General features: G+C 36.1%; 1 protein-coding gene across 1 annotated transcript in view; it reads left to right on the top strand.

Annotated features, from left to right (window-relative positions):
• Positions 1 to 9,502: 9,502 nt before the first annotated feature.
• The window catches only part of LOC143303328 (putative fatty acyl-CoA reductase CG5065), a 37,627-nt gene continuing 32,129 nt past the window's right edge, over positions 9,503 to 15,000 (top strand). Inside the window, exon 1 of the mRNA XM_076622634.1 lies at positions 9,503 to 9,634. The gene's annotated coding sequence lies outside the window, so the exon portion shown is untranslated. The remainder of the gene's footprint in view (positions 9,635 to 15,000) is intronic.

Raw genomic sequence — 15,000 nt, forward strand, 5'->3', positions numbered from 1 at the left:
TCAAAGTGTTAAACAATTTCCAGTACTTAAAACCCAAAAGAATGTTAAGCTATTTCCTGGTTGAATAAGGTATTCTAGATGCTTCGAAAATTGCTAAGATTGCCATGCCACATACTCATCTTCTGAAGAAGAAGGTACCTTTTAACTTGGATGAGAAGGCTCAAATTGTTTTTGAAGCATTGCGAAATATCAGATCTTCCGAAGCCCTGCTTCAATTCCCAAATTTGTTACAGCCCTTCTTAGTGACCATCGCTGCCTCAATTTCTGTCCTCAAAGCCGTTCTGGGCCATGGTCTCATTAGTAACGACATACCCGCAGCATATGTATTTCAAACCCTTAATCAGCCTAAAATCCATTATTTCACGATAAAAAAGAAAAGCATCTCCGTCCGTATTTGTATGGTCAACGATTCACCGTAGTCACTGTCCATCAGCCTCATGTTTGGACACATTATGTCAACGATCCAAATGTCGAAAATTATGAGGTGGCGCTCAAGATTGAAAGAATGCGGCTACTATGAATATTGTTTATAAACCCGGAAAAATCAATCCCAATGCCAACCCACTATCTAGAGTAGAACTCAATAATACCAAATTTAAATATAAATACCACTCCGAAATTCTTGTTATCCTCGCTCTCGTCCTCGTCCTCTAATCTTCGATGCATCCTTATAAAACGATTGTTGATGGCAACGATTTATCGATTGTGGATTCTGGAGGGAGAGAGGGCACTTACTTGGAATGAAAGCTAACATCCGTTTTTACAATATATGGACAAATTAAAGTATGCAACGTGGAAATAGAGCTGTACTCGATTAGCAATTCCGACCAGGACAAGTATTTCACTGCCGACGAATAAGAGTCAAATAGTAGTGGCAGGAGGCTGGGTCGTGTACACATCGTGGGATTAACTCGACTCAACAGTCGTCGAAATTTATACTTATATAACGTTATACGTTATAACGTACTGGTATATAATCTTATACTTTATATCGTAATACTATATAGCGAATGCATTACAGTATACGGTAATACTATGAAACGTATTACGTTATAAGGGAATACTGTATAACGTTATACGTAACAACGTAATACTATACATCGTTGCACGTTATAATGTACTACTATAGAACCTAATACGTTATACGATTATTTTATATATCGTTATACGTTATTACGCAATACTATATAACATTATACGTCATACCGTAACACTATATAACGCCATACGTTATAACGTGATACTATATAACGTCATACGTTATAAAGTAATACTACGCGACGTTACACGTTATTTGGTAATACTGTATAACGTTACACGTTATAACGGAATGCTATATGACGTAATACGTTATACCATCATTCCATATATCGTTATACGTTCTAATATAATACTGTATAACGTCATACGTTATAACGTAATACTATAAAGCCTTATACGTTAGAAGGTAATAATAGATAACGTCATACGTTATAACGTAATAATTTATGCGGTAATACTATGTAACGTAATTCCATGTATGGTAATACGTTATAACGTGATACAATATAGCGTAACACGTTATAACGAAATATTATATAACGTAATACTATATATCGTGATACTGCATACCGTAATACTATATAATGTCGTACGTCATGACGTAGTACTGTATAGCGTAATTATATATACCGTGATACTATATATCGGAATGAGTTATACCGTTACACCATATAACGTCATACTATATAACGTAATACCGTTATACCATATAACGTTACACTACATAATGTGATACGTTATATCGCCTCGTCATTTTTCCGCATAGCTGGACGAAGGAAAACAAAAGTCAAAAAGTCAGAACTAGACAACGAACTTTCTAATTCGACAGCACCAAGCCGTCCAACAAGTGGGAGGATTAGCGTTGAGTATAATTGAGAATGCAAGAGGGTCGGGAGATCGAAAAGCTCAAGCGAGCGTAAAACTGGCCGATATAGTAAATGCGATGCTATCTGAGTACTACTTGCCGAATAAGAATCGAAACGCGATTGCTATGGCATACTCCTTACAATACTTGTGACCTAACGGTCTTGATACTCCGAAGCAAAACAACAACAGGATTTGAATTGTCCTGCTCACGAGCCGCTACAGGTAGATTGAGGATTCTATCTGACATCTCGCGAATTTTTAGCTTTCTGTTAACAAACCGAACGAAAGTTGGGAAAGTTGATGGTAATTGGAAATTCCGATCGATAGGTCGAAGATTTTTATGAATATAGTTAAAGAAATAATATCTAAATAAAGATTTGTTTCACCCTTTCAATTTTTTAACGAATTCTTCACATTGAATATTCTGTGCATTTTTTATATACTGACCAGTATCGAATATACAAATACGTGAAAATGATAATAGGTATATCCTCCTTATTGTAACAACCTATATACTATATTTTCAGAATTATGAATTTGAAGAATTGTATTATCCGGATATCGTCAATTTGCAGTATTATTTAAGAGCTCGTCGCGCAACTCCTATGACCACTTCAATGACCTATTATATCGCCCTAATCTCTTGCTGAAATTCTACCGGTTTGGTCGATCGAATTAATATTAACTTAGATAAAGGGCCTCGTTAGATTTATCGTGTTTTCGCTTAATTTGCAACGAGCCATAGATTGAACGCTGCACTCGTGAGACGAATTCGTGGTAATTGAGAACAATGGGCAGAGTAGAAGTTAATTAACTTACGAACGAATTTAGAATGGAAATCGTGGCAATTCCTAACTATCTTTTTAAAGGTAATAATAAATAAATTTGGACTACATAATTATGTAAAACTAATCGCGATAGCAGCCAATCAGCTCATATTATCATTTACTATACAATTCATAGCTGTATCATGACTACTAATTACGTATTGATGCAATTAGAAATTGTATATTAAATATTAATATGATTATCCGGATCTCACCTAAAGGAGACCCACCTAAAACTCAAATTATCTAAACATTATTTTAGCTTCACAGCAATTTAAATGTAAATTTTGAATTTAAATTTTGAAACCCAAATTTGAATTTAAATTTGTATCAAATATAGAAAATTTGTTACGAATACCAAGATGAAGGACGTGACTAAAGTCATATGCATAACTTCTTTCCTTTTAAGGACCAACAATCTTTATGAAAAATAAAAATATAAATTTTATTATCAATAAAATGATTAATCCAAGTGCATCTACTAAGTTTTTATAAAGAATGAAATATATCGTAAATGAATTTTGATATGTACATAGCAAATTCGAACATTTATAAAATTACTTAAATGTTAAAAAGATTGTAAATAATAAAATCAAGAGAATTATTAAAGAAGAATCACTTCAAGTAACGAACAATCTTTACTATATTTCAAATAAGTTAATATTATGCAGAGTGTTATCAATTCGATTATTTATTTCACATGTTTGGATGCCCTAGATAATTTTTAAATTACATATATGTACATATGTTTGAAATATTTCATTAAAAGATTGTTTTTCTTTTTCTCGAAATACAATGCACCAAAATCTATTTAATAAAATCATTCATTAATTTCTTTCACGCTACTAACAATAACAAATAAACATATCATTTAGCAGTATTTTCTGTAACAGACGCTCTGGTACTTTAAGGGAGCTGTAAAAGAAATCAGTCCGATTGCCAGAAAGGTCATTTACTCGACATAAACCCGGATAACAAACCGCGAGTGAGATACCTTTGTATTTCGCAACACTAATTTTATTTACCAAATTCAATTATAAAATAGAGAACTCATAAAGAAAATCGCGATGTGTGTTTTGTCATATTTGCAACACTATTTTATTATTAAAAAAAAAAGAAAAAAAGAAAATACCCGGAAGCAAGCACAATAGTATGATATTTTAATGAATTAGAACTATTTACGCCACACTAACAAATATTGATCTATTCATTCGTGTTTAAATATACGCAACACTAATGTCAGAGATCCAGTGCAAACCTATTAATGGTTGACGATGAACTATCACATCTGTGATCCAGGTGCAGGAATACACTTCCACAACTTTAGTGGAAGAATTTGGGGCATTTCTTGAGCGCAACACTACTTAAAAACGCGATCATTAATTAACGCAACGCTATCAAAGTAATAAGAACAATCGCGATGGAAAATTAAGGAAACACTAGTTCGCAAAACTATACGGTTAACTGAAGTATAAAAACTAATTTTCTATGTGGGAGTTCGTAATACTAAAGTAAATGCAATCCTATTTCAAGGCAATACGCGAGAGGACTTGTAACTAGCAACTCTAATTCATAACACGAAATTTGAAACTCGCAACTCTAATTCCAACCGTAATTAATTATTCGCAACACTAATAAAAAATCGCGATTTGCCCTGTATTATGGTGAAGCAATATGCGTCGACTGAAAAAGAAACTACAAACTCTAAAGCGAGCGTAATGACAAAGTAGTAATAAGAATGACTTTCCATGTTCTGGATAATCCAGAGGATGAAAAACCATTAGTAGTTGCCCTCTTGAATGGCAGTTTGCCGGGTCTCTTTGGCTCATAGCCTCTTCCTTCTTCGGGCGCGATGCCCACTGAAACTTAAATCTAGGCTCGAGACTTTCTAATCACAAGCCAAAAAATAACTTATAAAGGTAAAATAAAAGGATAAATCGGGGATGCTATTCCCAGTGCACATGAACGACCAGCGATCATAGCGACCGCTGTCCATTCGCATGTACGTGCTCGAGCAATAAACGTTCGTTTCGGAACCCACTCCGTTCTCTCGCGACCACGATCGCGATATTCGAAAAATCGATAGGCAAAGGTAGGCATACAAAAAACCGATAGACATACAAATGGTATGCTCCATTCGTAATTGACTGCTTCACCGCCAATTTTTCAAATCAAATATCCTGAAACAGGTTGGACACGCGAAAACGCGCCTACCCGACGAGAGACTGTGCCAACCTGCCCGGCCCTACCTACTTATAGTTAACACTCATACCAGAAAATATGCTACCTATCCTACCCGGAAACCTACATTTAAAATTTAAAAAATAGCAAAACAAGCACACCAACACTTTCACTCCACGGTTCTCACACATAACCTGGGGCGCAAAGGCCTACACTAGACAGACGTCCCGGGACGCCTCCGACACCCGAGTTTGACATACAACTTTCACTCTAAAGTACGTACCATTTTCCTGAAATCGATTGACGATGGTTAGCGACCATTGCGTAAAAATATTCCGTATATTTCAACTTTAATTATCCAAATATATTTGTAAATGAAATGTATTGTAATGAAATCAAATTGTAATGAAATACTTATAATCGTATATAATCATGTATATGTATATGATGCAAAGAAATAATTTGACTAGAATAGATCGTCGTATTGTAATCAATGTAATTGTCATTGTAGTTTAATACTGAGTGTTACGCCGCCTAAAACATCTGCACGCCAGCCCGCGCGACCGGACAACAACCGACCTGCGTAACGTCACTTCGACCCTCAATAAACCTAAGGGCCCACCATAACTTTCACTTTCCTGTATTGTTTCGCCATGTGTCGTCAATCTGTTTATCCTGAAGAATGTCTTAAGCCTAAAAGTATGTTCGACGCACATCTGGTTTTTTAGAGAGGTCCTTGGGTTTATTAGTCGCACTTAAAACACGGAGAAAGCGGGTATGCGCCCATGAGGAAAATCTGAATAGCCCTGTAATAAAACAAGCTAGATTTTCTCACGCACACAGTCATCTATCCACCACGATGGTAGGAGACTCCCTACTCATCCCTTCGAGCAGTAATGCAGGTCATGACCAATCGACACCTCGGTTCGTTACCCTCACTTTTCCTAACGAAATTGGGAACAACGAATCCGCGTTCTTTAGGCACAGGGGCACACCCACACCGAACTTTTCTTCCGTATGAAAAAGGGAGCGACAATCAGTCTAAAAACTAACGTCTAACGCGGCAGTCTACACATAGCGCGAGAGTCGCATACTTCACGCAAATCTTTTGTCGGTTCTCGGTGTTGTCGAACATACATCTTCTCTCCTAAATATATTATAGTGCTAAGTCCATTAATACATTAATTTCCATTATAAGAGCCCTGCTCTCGCGTACATATCTATCGCATCTTCGTGCGACAAGTTGTTGACTATTTGTTTCTCTACGTCAGTGTAATCTAAGTGTTGGAAATATATAATTTATAATTCTGTGAATCACAGTGTTATACAAACTCAATCACCCCTATTATCTCAACGGAAATCAGGGGATCGATCAATTCGTGGTGTCGATTGTTATAATCGTAACGGGGATTTACGACCCCCGTTGACGTCTCTCCTCGCGATTACGTCTCCCCGCAATTGGTCGAAATTACACTGAGATTAATAATATTACTATTTATAAACCACTTATTAACCCCATTTATTAACACTGTAATTTTCAATTGTAATTGGATTCATATTCCCGAATCCATAACTATTTCAAGATTACAATAAATAGCAAAAGCCACGCAATTTCACAGCCTAACCACATACACACATAGTGGAAAATACTTCGTGCACGTGAAACGAATCTTCGTTTGGATTACACGTTGTCGTTATGCAATAGAGAAGACATTGACAAGCGCAAATACGATTATCATAGAACCAGATAAGTAACCGTGGTTATTAGATACTCGAGAAACTAATGACAATGATCCTAGGTTCAATAACGAATCCGCGGTCGAAGGGATGATAAATGAACGTGCTCACAAAATCTAAGTCGGACGCGTAATGTTCCCTGGTCGTAAGGTGTTACTCTTTTCGTCGATGAGATGGCGAGAGAGAATGAATTTCCCGTCCCTATGGTGCCACAGAGGAAAGCTATAATGGGGTGTGTCTAAGGACACGAGATCATCGGATGCGTCGAGGATAGCCTCCGATGTGGAGATTGACCAATTAGCAGCAGCGCCAAATTCCCTCACCTTCTGAACGAAGGCTATCCTCGAGTCATAAGTCATAAGTCATAAGTCATAAATAATATACATTGTCTGACGTTAATGCAGGAAGAAGAATATAGAATGATCTACAAAGGCGAATAATTTATGGCATATTTGCAAGTATAAGTTGACATAAGCATTTATAATTTCGTAACATAATTACTATGCAGTCTGTAAATGATAAAACAGAGTACGAAAGTTATTTACCGGATAAAAGCATTTTTTAATCTTTTTGTTAAATTGTAAAAAGCTGACTAGACACCGCTTTTGATGACTTTTAGATATGTTGGAAAGCTCAACATTTCGAATAACTTTTTTCTATACATATAAGAGGTAGACTCGCTTAATAGCCGCGATATTCGTGAAGAACAACCTTCCCTGCTGTAGTGAACTCCGCCGGAAGCCTGTGCCAGCGTATGTGCCGGCATTGGTTTTCAAATCTCTACAATGGATACCTTAAGGAAGTATACGGAACAGCTTATTAGCTGTGAGATAATAAATGTTGCACTTTGCTCAACTTCATCTACCTACATGGTACATTTATGTATATGTATGAATTGAGAACATATGTATATTTATGATGCACGTTAAAAGATTTTTTTGATTAATGACGTTGTTAGGATTTAATCTTAAAGTTAAGATAAGACACGATGTTTATGTTGAAATAATATTAGGTGATATTTATTAAACAGAATTACAGAACCAAATGTATCTAAAATATAAGTGAGTGATATGGTATAATTAACAAAGTGTGCAGGTAAAGAATTTATGGATCGTTGACAGTTGGCCAATTACTCTCAGACTGACTGTACGTAGTGACCCATGGTCCCTTAGAAGATTTTGAATCTCACTCTCTATATAGTAGTGAGTATGACCTGTGTAAGTGACCTGCTCAAATGCCCGTGTAGGTGTCTGTATAAGATTATATGTGTCTATGTGTGTAATATCGTTGTATTCCAACAGACGTTTTTAAATAATTCGAGGAAAGAGAAAATAATTTGTACCTCATTTACAACTGTAGATTGGTATAAGCAGGTATATTGATGCATGTTTATGTTGGTATATACAGGTATAATTATCATCCAGTTTATAGCAAAATAAAGTACCAGAATTCTTGCTTGCTTGAGAACAGTTCTTAAATTAAAGTGTGTGAGGAAAGCGGGCTATAATTGAAATAATAATAATTGAATAATAGTTTTGTTTACGTTTACTAACTCGTCTGATTGGGCGGAGAAGAGTAAGCTATTATTGAGATATGTATAATTTTGTGTGCTAGACTAGATTGGCCGCGTAGTAGTGACACAAGTATGTGAACATGAAAATTTTTACAACTGTCACGAACCAGTGAGATGTGAAATATCGACGATATTTAATAACATGTTCTATACTAATAAAATCACGAAGAATTCAATGGTTATGAGTTATTAATCGACTTAACTATTAAGCACAGTCAAAAATATTATAAACCAGGATCATATATTACTGTTGATGAACGATTGTTTTTGGCAAAAGCAAGGTGTAAATTTATTCGGTAAATGCCCAGTAAACCTGACAAATTTGGTATCAAACTGTAGTTGCCATCCGATGTAAATAGCAAATATATCATAAACAGCTTTCCATATTTGGGAAAAGATAGGGAGAAAACATTCATTTTCGTTTGGAGAGTTTGTCACTATAAAATTAGTAGCACATTAGTGTAGTGTTGTTTTTGGAACAATTCGAACAAACAGAACGGAGTTGTTAAAATTGGCAAAACAGACAAATCGCAATATGACACGCTTCTCAACAAAATTATATTGTTCAGACAACTGTACTCTGACAATTTGCAAATCTAAACCAAATAAAATAGCACAGATTTTTGGTAGAAATACAAAAAAAAATAATGTTCATGTACCGGAGACTATTAGACTATATAATAGTATCAAATTCAGTGTAGGAATGTAGGAAGAAAAACTTTCGGGGCAAGCATTTTCACTTCAGTTGAGAGAAAAACTTACCACCGAATATGAAAAAGAGTAATAGCTACGCAAAGGTGATCCAGCAAAACCAGTAGAAAATACAAGTACCGTTTCACGCGAACAGAAAATATGCATGATAAGATATGTGAAAAACAGTGAGACTAACAATATTATATAGACTAACAGTGAGACTATAATTTGTAAAAAGTGCGGCGAAAGAAAATGAAATATACGTTATTTCTTTCTGAATGAAAGGAACTATATTTTTTACTGTCAAATTAGGTATTATATTCATTCTATACTAGGAAATATAGTTGCTTTAAAGACCGGTCATTTGACCGGCCACGGTTGGAATAGGTACACGTGGAGTGTATCAATATTATATAAGTTTGAAAGCTGTATAATTCCAACATACGTTCCTTACAAAAAGAATCTGGAAATTTGCAATGTAAATAATTATCAATCGTTCAATTATTGCAGTTCGCGAGATACAAATATTCTTGCGATTTACTGTATTTGGATATTCTTCGTGCAATCATCAACGTGGACGGACGTCAAAGTGAAACCACGCGAGTTTGGCATTTCTATATATACAGAACGAACTGTCAACGCGAGTATCTTGAACTAGTTCGATTATTTGCTTACGCTGCTGGAATAAGAAGCACGGAAGGGTCTTTTTCGCGCGGTAAGTGCCACTTGTTAAACATTGCCACTTGGGACCGATACGAACAGGCATGAAACGGGCTGTCTCAGGAGAAGTATTCTTGCATTATTATAAAGAAATACATATAGTAATTTAATAAAATATCTCACACACCATGGTCCTGATCATTAATGTGAGTGATTGTATATTGTTGGGTTTTAAATGGTTACGATTCTGAAATGTTAGAAAGAACATTTATGTGCCCGCCGGTTCAGCTAGCAGGGCCGGTCCGCAGTTCACATGTGGTAGAATTCATTTGGCAGAAGTCGGAAGCTGTTGATTTTTTCAATACTGTACCTTCACACTTTTTAATGTGAGATGTTCCGAAGAATACATATACTTGTGTAAAAGAAATACTGTGCATAGTTTCATTTAAAAAACCAAAGTATTATTTTAAACATTTCTCAATACTCAATACTTTTGTGGATAGTATGATTTCTTGCTGTCCAGAGCAGACGTGTAATTCTTTGCGTATGTCATCGTTTCTGACGTAGCAGGGTGAATCTATTATCTCACGTAGTATTTGGCTCGTTCACCTACCATCTTTTGCACGTGCGATTTGGCTGCCATTTCCTAGAGTTAAATACCATAGGTCTAAATTGATTTCATTATACTTTCATAGATGAGCATTTTGTTATTTCTGTGGAGCTTGGATTCTCAGCATTTGAGCTAGTTTGTCGATTTGTAACTTGTTTGGTGTTTTATTTTTTGCTTAATATATTGATGCAAAGTGAGTTTGTTGTCAAAGCGAAGTGAAGAATGACGACATTTTGTTGAATTTGTTTGTAGTGCTGTGTTACGATTTAATTTCAGACTGCCTGTTTGCAGAGGTACCTTCCAAATATTTTCCAACATTTATTTTGACTTTACTTTGACTTTTACTTTGACTTTATTTACTGCCAATTTTATTCGTTAACGTTTGAGTATTTTTGTGGGTGGGTGTGAGTTTGTATAGATTATGTATAATAAACGGACAAGTAACGTTTCCTTCTGACACAGCTGCTTCAATTACGCGAATGTCAGAGATGGTGCCTTAGATTTTCACATAGAAATATCTGTTGTTTGTGTATTAGTACATACAGTGAGGTGGACAAAAGGAGTTGTATTTTTTCTAGTAGTTTCTGATGTCTAGCACCGTTGATGTCACTCAACATCAACAAAGAGTGGAGTGCAATATTTCTTTTCATCTGGTGCTCGTAGTATTTGTTCGATCATGCGATAGGTTTGTTCAATAGTGTTGTGCTATCTTCGGAATCCAAATTCATGACTTTGCGGTTGAGTCCCTTGCTGTTGACAATACTACTGATTTTTGTGTATATTTCCCTCTCAACTATTGTTGATAGAATTGACAATAGTGAAAGGACTTTTATTAGTGAAGACTTCTTGGAGGTTATCAGCCATAACCCTTCGTTTGTTCTTCGTGTGATCTTTCCCATGTTCCTGTTGGAGTTTTGATTGGCCTTGCAGCTTGTATTGGTCTTGTTCTTTTTTGATCGTTTTCCATAAGGAGTAATGTGATATTTCGGTGGTATTGAGGTTCAGGATGTATTTTCTAAATTCTTTATTATCGTAATTACGTATTTCCGCTTTTATGTATAGCCGATCGCAATCCTGGAATATCATTCTAAGTTAGTATAGTTGTTGGAAGACTGACTATATGAATCGTTGATGGTCAATAAAAGCTCGATTTTACTTCTTCACGTTACTCAAAGACTGGAATAAAAACAACAACTTGGCTTCGATAGAGATTACTGTTCTTCTAAATTTGGTATTAACTCTTAAATCACTTCTTTATTTCTTATTCAACTTCAAGAAAACTGACTGCCTCTGAACTGAAAAACTGACTAACTCCAAGTTTATACTAAAAACTATCATGGGATAATTGTCATGTGACAATCCATGAATATGCGGAATTTCTTTTCTTTTTTTAATATTTATTAAGATTACAATCAATTCTCGCGTAAAAATTTTCAGTAATTTTTCTGGCATGGCGCAGTACCATGGCTAATTATTTATAGTAAGTTATTACTTATTATAGATAAGTATAATTTTTACGTTAGTATTGTACATAAGTAGATGTTACTTAATTTAAATAACTAGTTGAATCTATCGTTTAGGTGTAACGGATAGTGTCTCTTCAGCCTGCGGATCTGGTCCGTCGTGTCAAGTAGTCCAGTGATTAGGGGGTTTCGGTGTTTGTTGATTCTTTTGCTATATCTGTCGCTATATTTTGCCATTTCCTCTTCGACAGTGGGTATCTTGATGTCGCGGTGTATTGTTTCGTTGGTAACATACCAAGGTGCATCAATTAGGGATCTTAGCGTTTTCGATTGGAAACGTTGAAGTATTTCAATATTGGAGTTATAGTTTTGCCCGAGCAGCCGAGCTAAACGGGCGTGTAAAACAGTGCTTCAGAGAAAATGCGGCAAGTGGGGAAGAGAAAGTTAAGAACGGCTACGCCCATAGCTAAATGGTGGAAACCCGTGTCTTCTATTAAGAAGACTAGCAAACCTACCATGGAAAATATTTCACCAATAAAAATTATAAACAAACAAGATCAATACTACATATACAAAACAACAGATACATCAAAAACAAGTCAACCAACAGACCAAGGACAGGACTGCTCAGCCACAATAGAAGTTGACATGGAAATCAACAAAGTAACAACTCAACAGAACGAAAGCTGGAAGGTAGCCAGCTATAACGAAAAAAGACAGATAACAGATAATCTAGATACGGAAAAGCAGCGATGGCTGCAAGAATTACCGCTAAGAAACTCCATCAGCTCGCTAAGAGAAGAATTAGACGACGACCCAACAAGCAATACCACAACTCAATCAACACACATTACAAAACCTCCACCAATATTTGTTGAGGCGCAAATAATAGACCCGCTTATTGATCAACTTAACAATATTGTTGGAAAGGATAACTACACAATAAAACAAACAAAATTAGAACAGGTAAAAATCCAAACAAACACACTAGAAAATTATAGGAAAGTTATAAAAGAATTAAGGGGAAAAAATGCTATATACCACACCTACCAACTCAAAACGGGAAGGAGCTACAAAGTAGTTATAAGAGGACTGCATCCAAAAATTAACACAAAAAAACTATGTGACGAATTAGCAAATATTGGCCACCAAACAAGATATATAAACAATATTACAAGGTACGATACGAAGCAACCACTACCGCTATTCTTAATAGAATTAGAACCTAAAAATAACAACAAGGAAAGTTTCGATATTAAAAAAAATTTAAACACATTAATCACAGTCGAGCCACCCAGGCACAAAGAAGACATACCACAATGCATGAGGTGTCAACAATATGGACACACTAAAAATTACTGCAACAGGAATCCCGCGTGTGTCAAATGCGCAGGAAAGCACCTAACAGCGAACTGCCCATAGACGGGAAAAATAAATGATGTAAAATGTTACAATTGCGATAGAGATCACCCAGCTAGTTACAAATGCTGTTTAGCAAGAAAACAACTACAAGGTAAACTTTTTCCGCCGCTTCGTAACAGGACACACAACAATTTCCACACGCAACAGGACAACACAGAATCTATGTCAACACCAAATGCACAGCATGTAATGAACAATAATCACACTAATACCAACACCGTTAGAAACCGAAGCTACGCGCAAGCAGTCAACCGGTCGTCACCCTTAGATAATCACGAACAGAATAACCACAGCAACGGCGCTACAGAAATCAAAGAGTTAATAAAACATTCCATAAAAAACATCGAAATACTCACAAAAATAATAAGCGAACAAAACGAACTCAGACAGCAAACACAGCAGATAACAGTCATGTTACAATTACTTACTAACGTGATGAGCAAAAAATAAAAACAGACACGCTTAATATAGCAGCATGGAACTCTAACGGCCTACGACAAAGGGCCCTAGAAACTAAAACATTCCTGTATAGCAATAACATCGATATACTACTCGTTTCAGAAACACACCTCACAATAAAAAGCTATATAAAAATACCGTACTACACCATATATGATACCAAGCATCCCTCAGGAAAAGCACACGGAGGGACGGCAGTAGCAATAAAAAACGACATTAAACATCACCTACACAGCCAGGTCAGTAAGGAACATATACAAGCAACCACCGTTACTGTACAGACTAGCAGCAACCAACTGCAGTTGCCAGCAGCATACGTACCGCCGCGACACAAAATTACATCGCAAATGTGGGAAGAGTACTTTCGACACTTAGGTGACAGGTATATTGCAGCTGGAGACTATAACTCAAAGCACACACTATGGGGATCAAGAATCACCACACCTCGAGGCAGAACCTTGGAAAAATACATTAGGAAAAATAACCTCAATATATTATCCACAGAAAGACCGACATACTGGCCGACAGACCTGAGGAAAATACCTGACCTGCTAGATTTTGCAGTTACAAAGGGACTAAACGCAAATAAACTAAACATAGCACCCAGCCTCGAGCTTACCTCCGACCATAATAATTACATACAGAAACAAACCAATACTTTACAGCAGCACAGAGATGCTATGCAATAAAACCACCAAATGGCAAATATTCAAAGAAGTAATAGAGAGCAAAATCAGCTGGAACATCCCACTGAAAACACCTGAACACATCGATCAAGCACTAACAACATTCACAGAAACTATCCAAGAAGCAGCAAGGGCAACCACTATACCTGAAACAACCAACAAACAAACAAAAACAATTCTGTTAAGGAAATTCGAGGATTTGGGAATACAAATAATTGACTATATTTCACACACAACAGCTATACATCTATATTACACTCTGAAGAACGTCTTGCACGCACGCTTGTCGCCAACCGACTATCCTAGATTCTTCTAACATCTGGCAACAGTCTTTTGTCTCCACTAAGACCTTGACGCCCTCTAACCCTTACACACACACTCTCATGTACAGTGTAAATGTATCACTTCCCTAACAAATTCCACTAGACATTCTCGAAAAAATTAGAGAAAAAAGAAAAGCGAAAGCAAAATGGCAAAAACACAGAACAAAAGAAAACAAAAAACACCTAAACAAACTCGCAAAACAAATAAAAAACAAAATAAAAGAGCACAACAACGAGTTTACAAAGTTCATCGAGTCACTATCTGCACACGAGAACTACAACTACTCCCTATGGAAAGCCACAAAAAAAATAAAGAAGACAATAAAAATGGTACCAGCAATCAGAAGAGCAGATAACACATGGGCAATAAGCAACGAAGAGCAAGCTGAACAATTTTCCAACCACCTATGCAACACATTCACCCCACATAACATCAACAACAGCAACCACAATAGTCA

The sequence above is a fragment of the Bombus vancouverensis genome, chromosome 11 (assembly GCF_051014615.1).
Source record: "Bombus vancouverensis nearcticus chromosome 11, iyBomVanc1_principal, whole genome shotgun sequence".
Classification (NCBI taxonomy): Eukaryota; Metazoa; Arthropoda; class Insecta; order Hymenoptera; family Apidae; genus Bombus; species Bombus vancouverensis.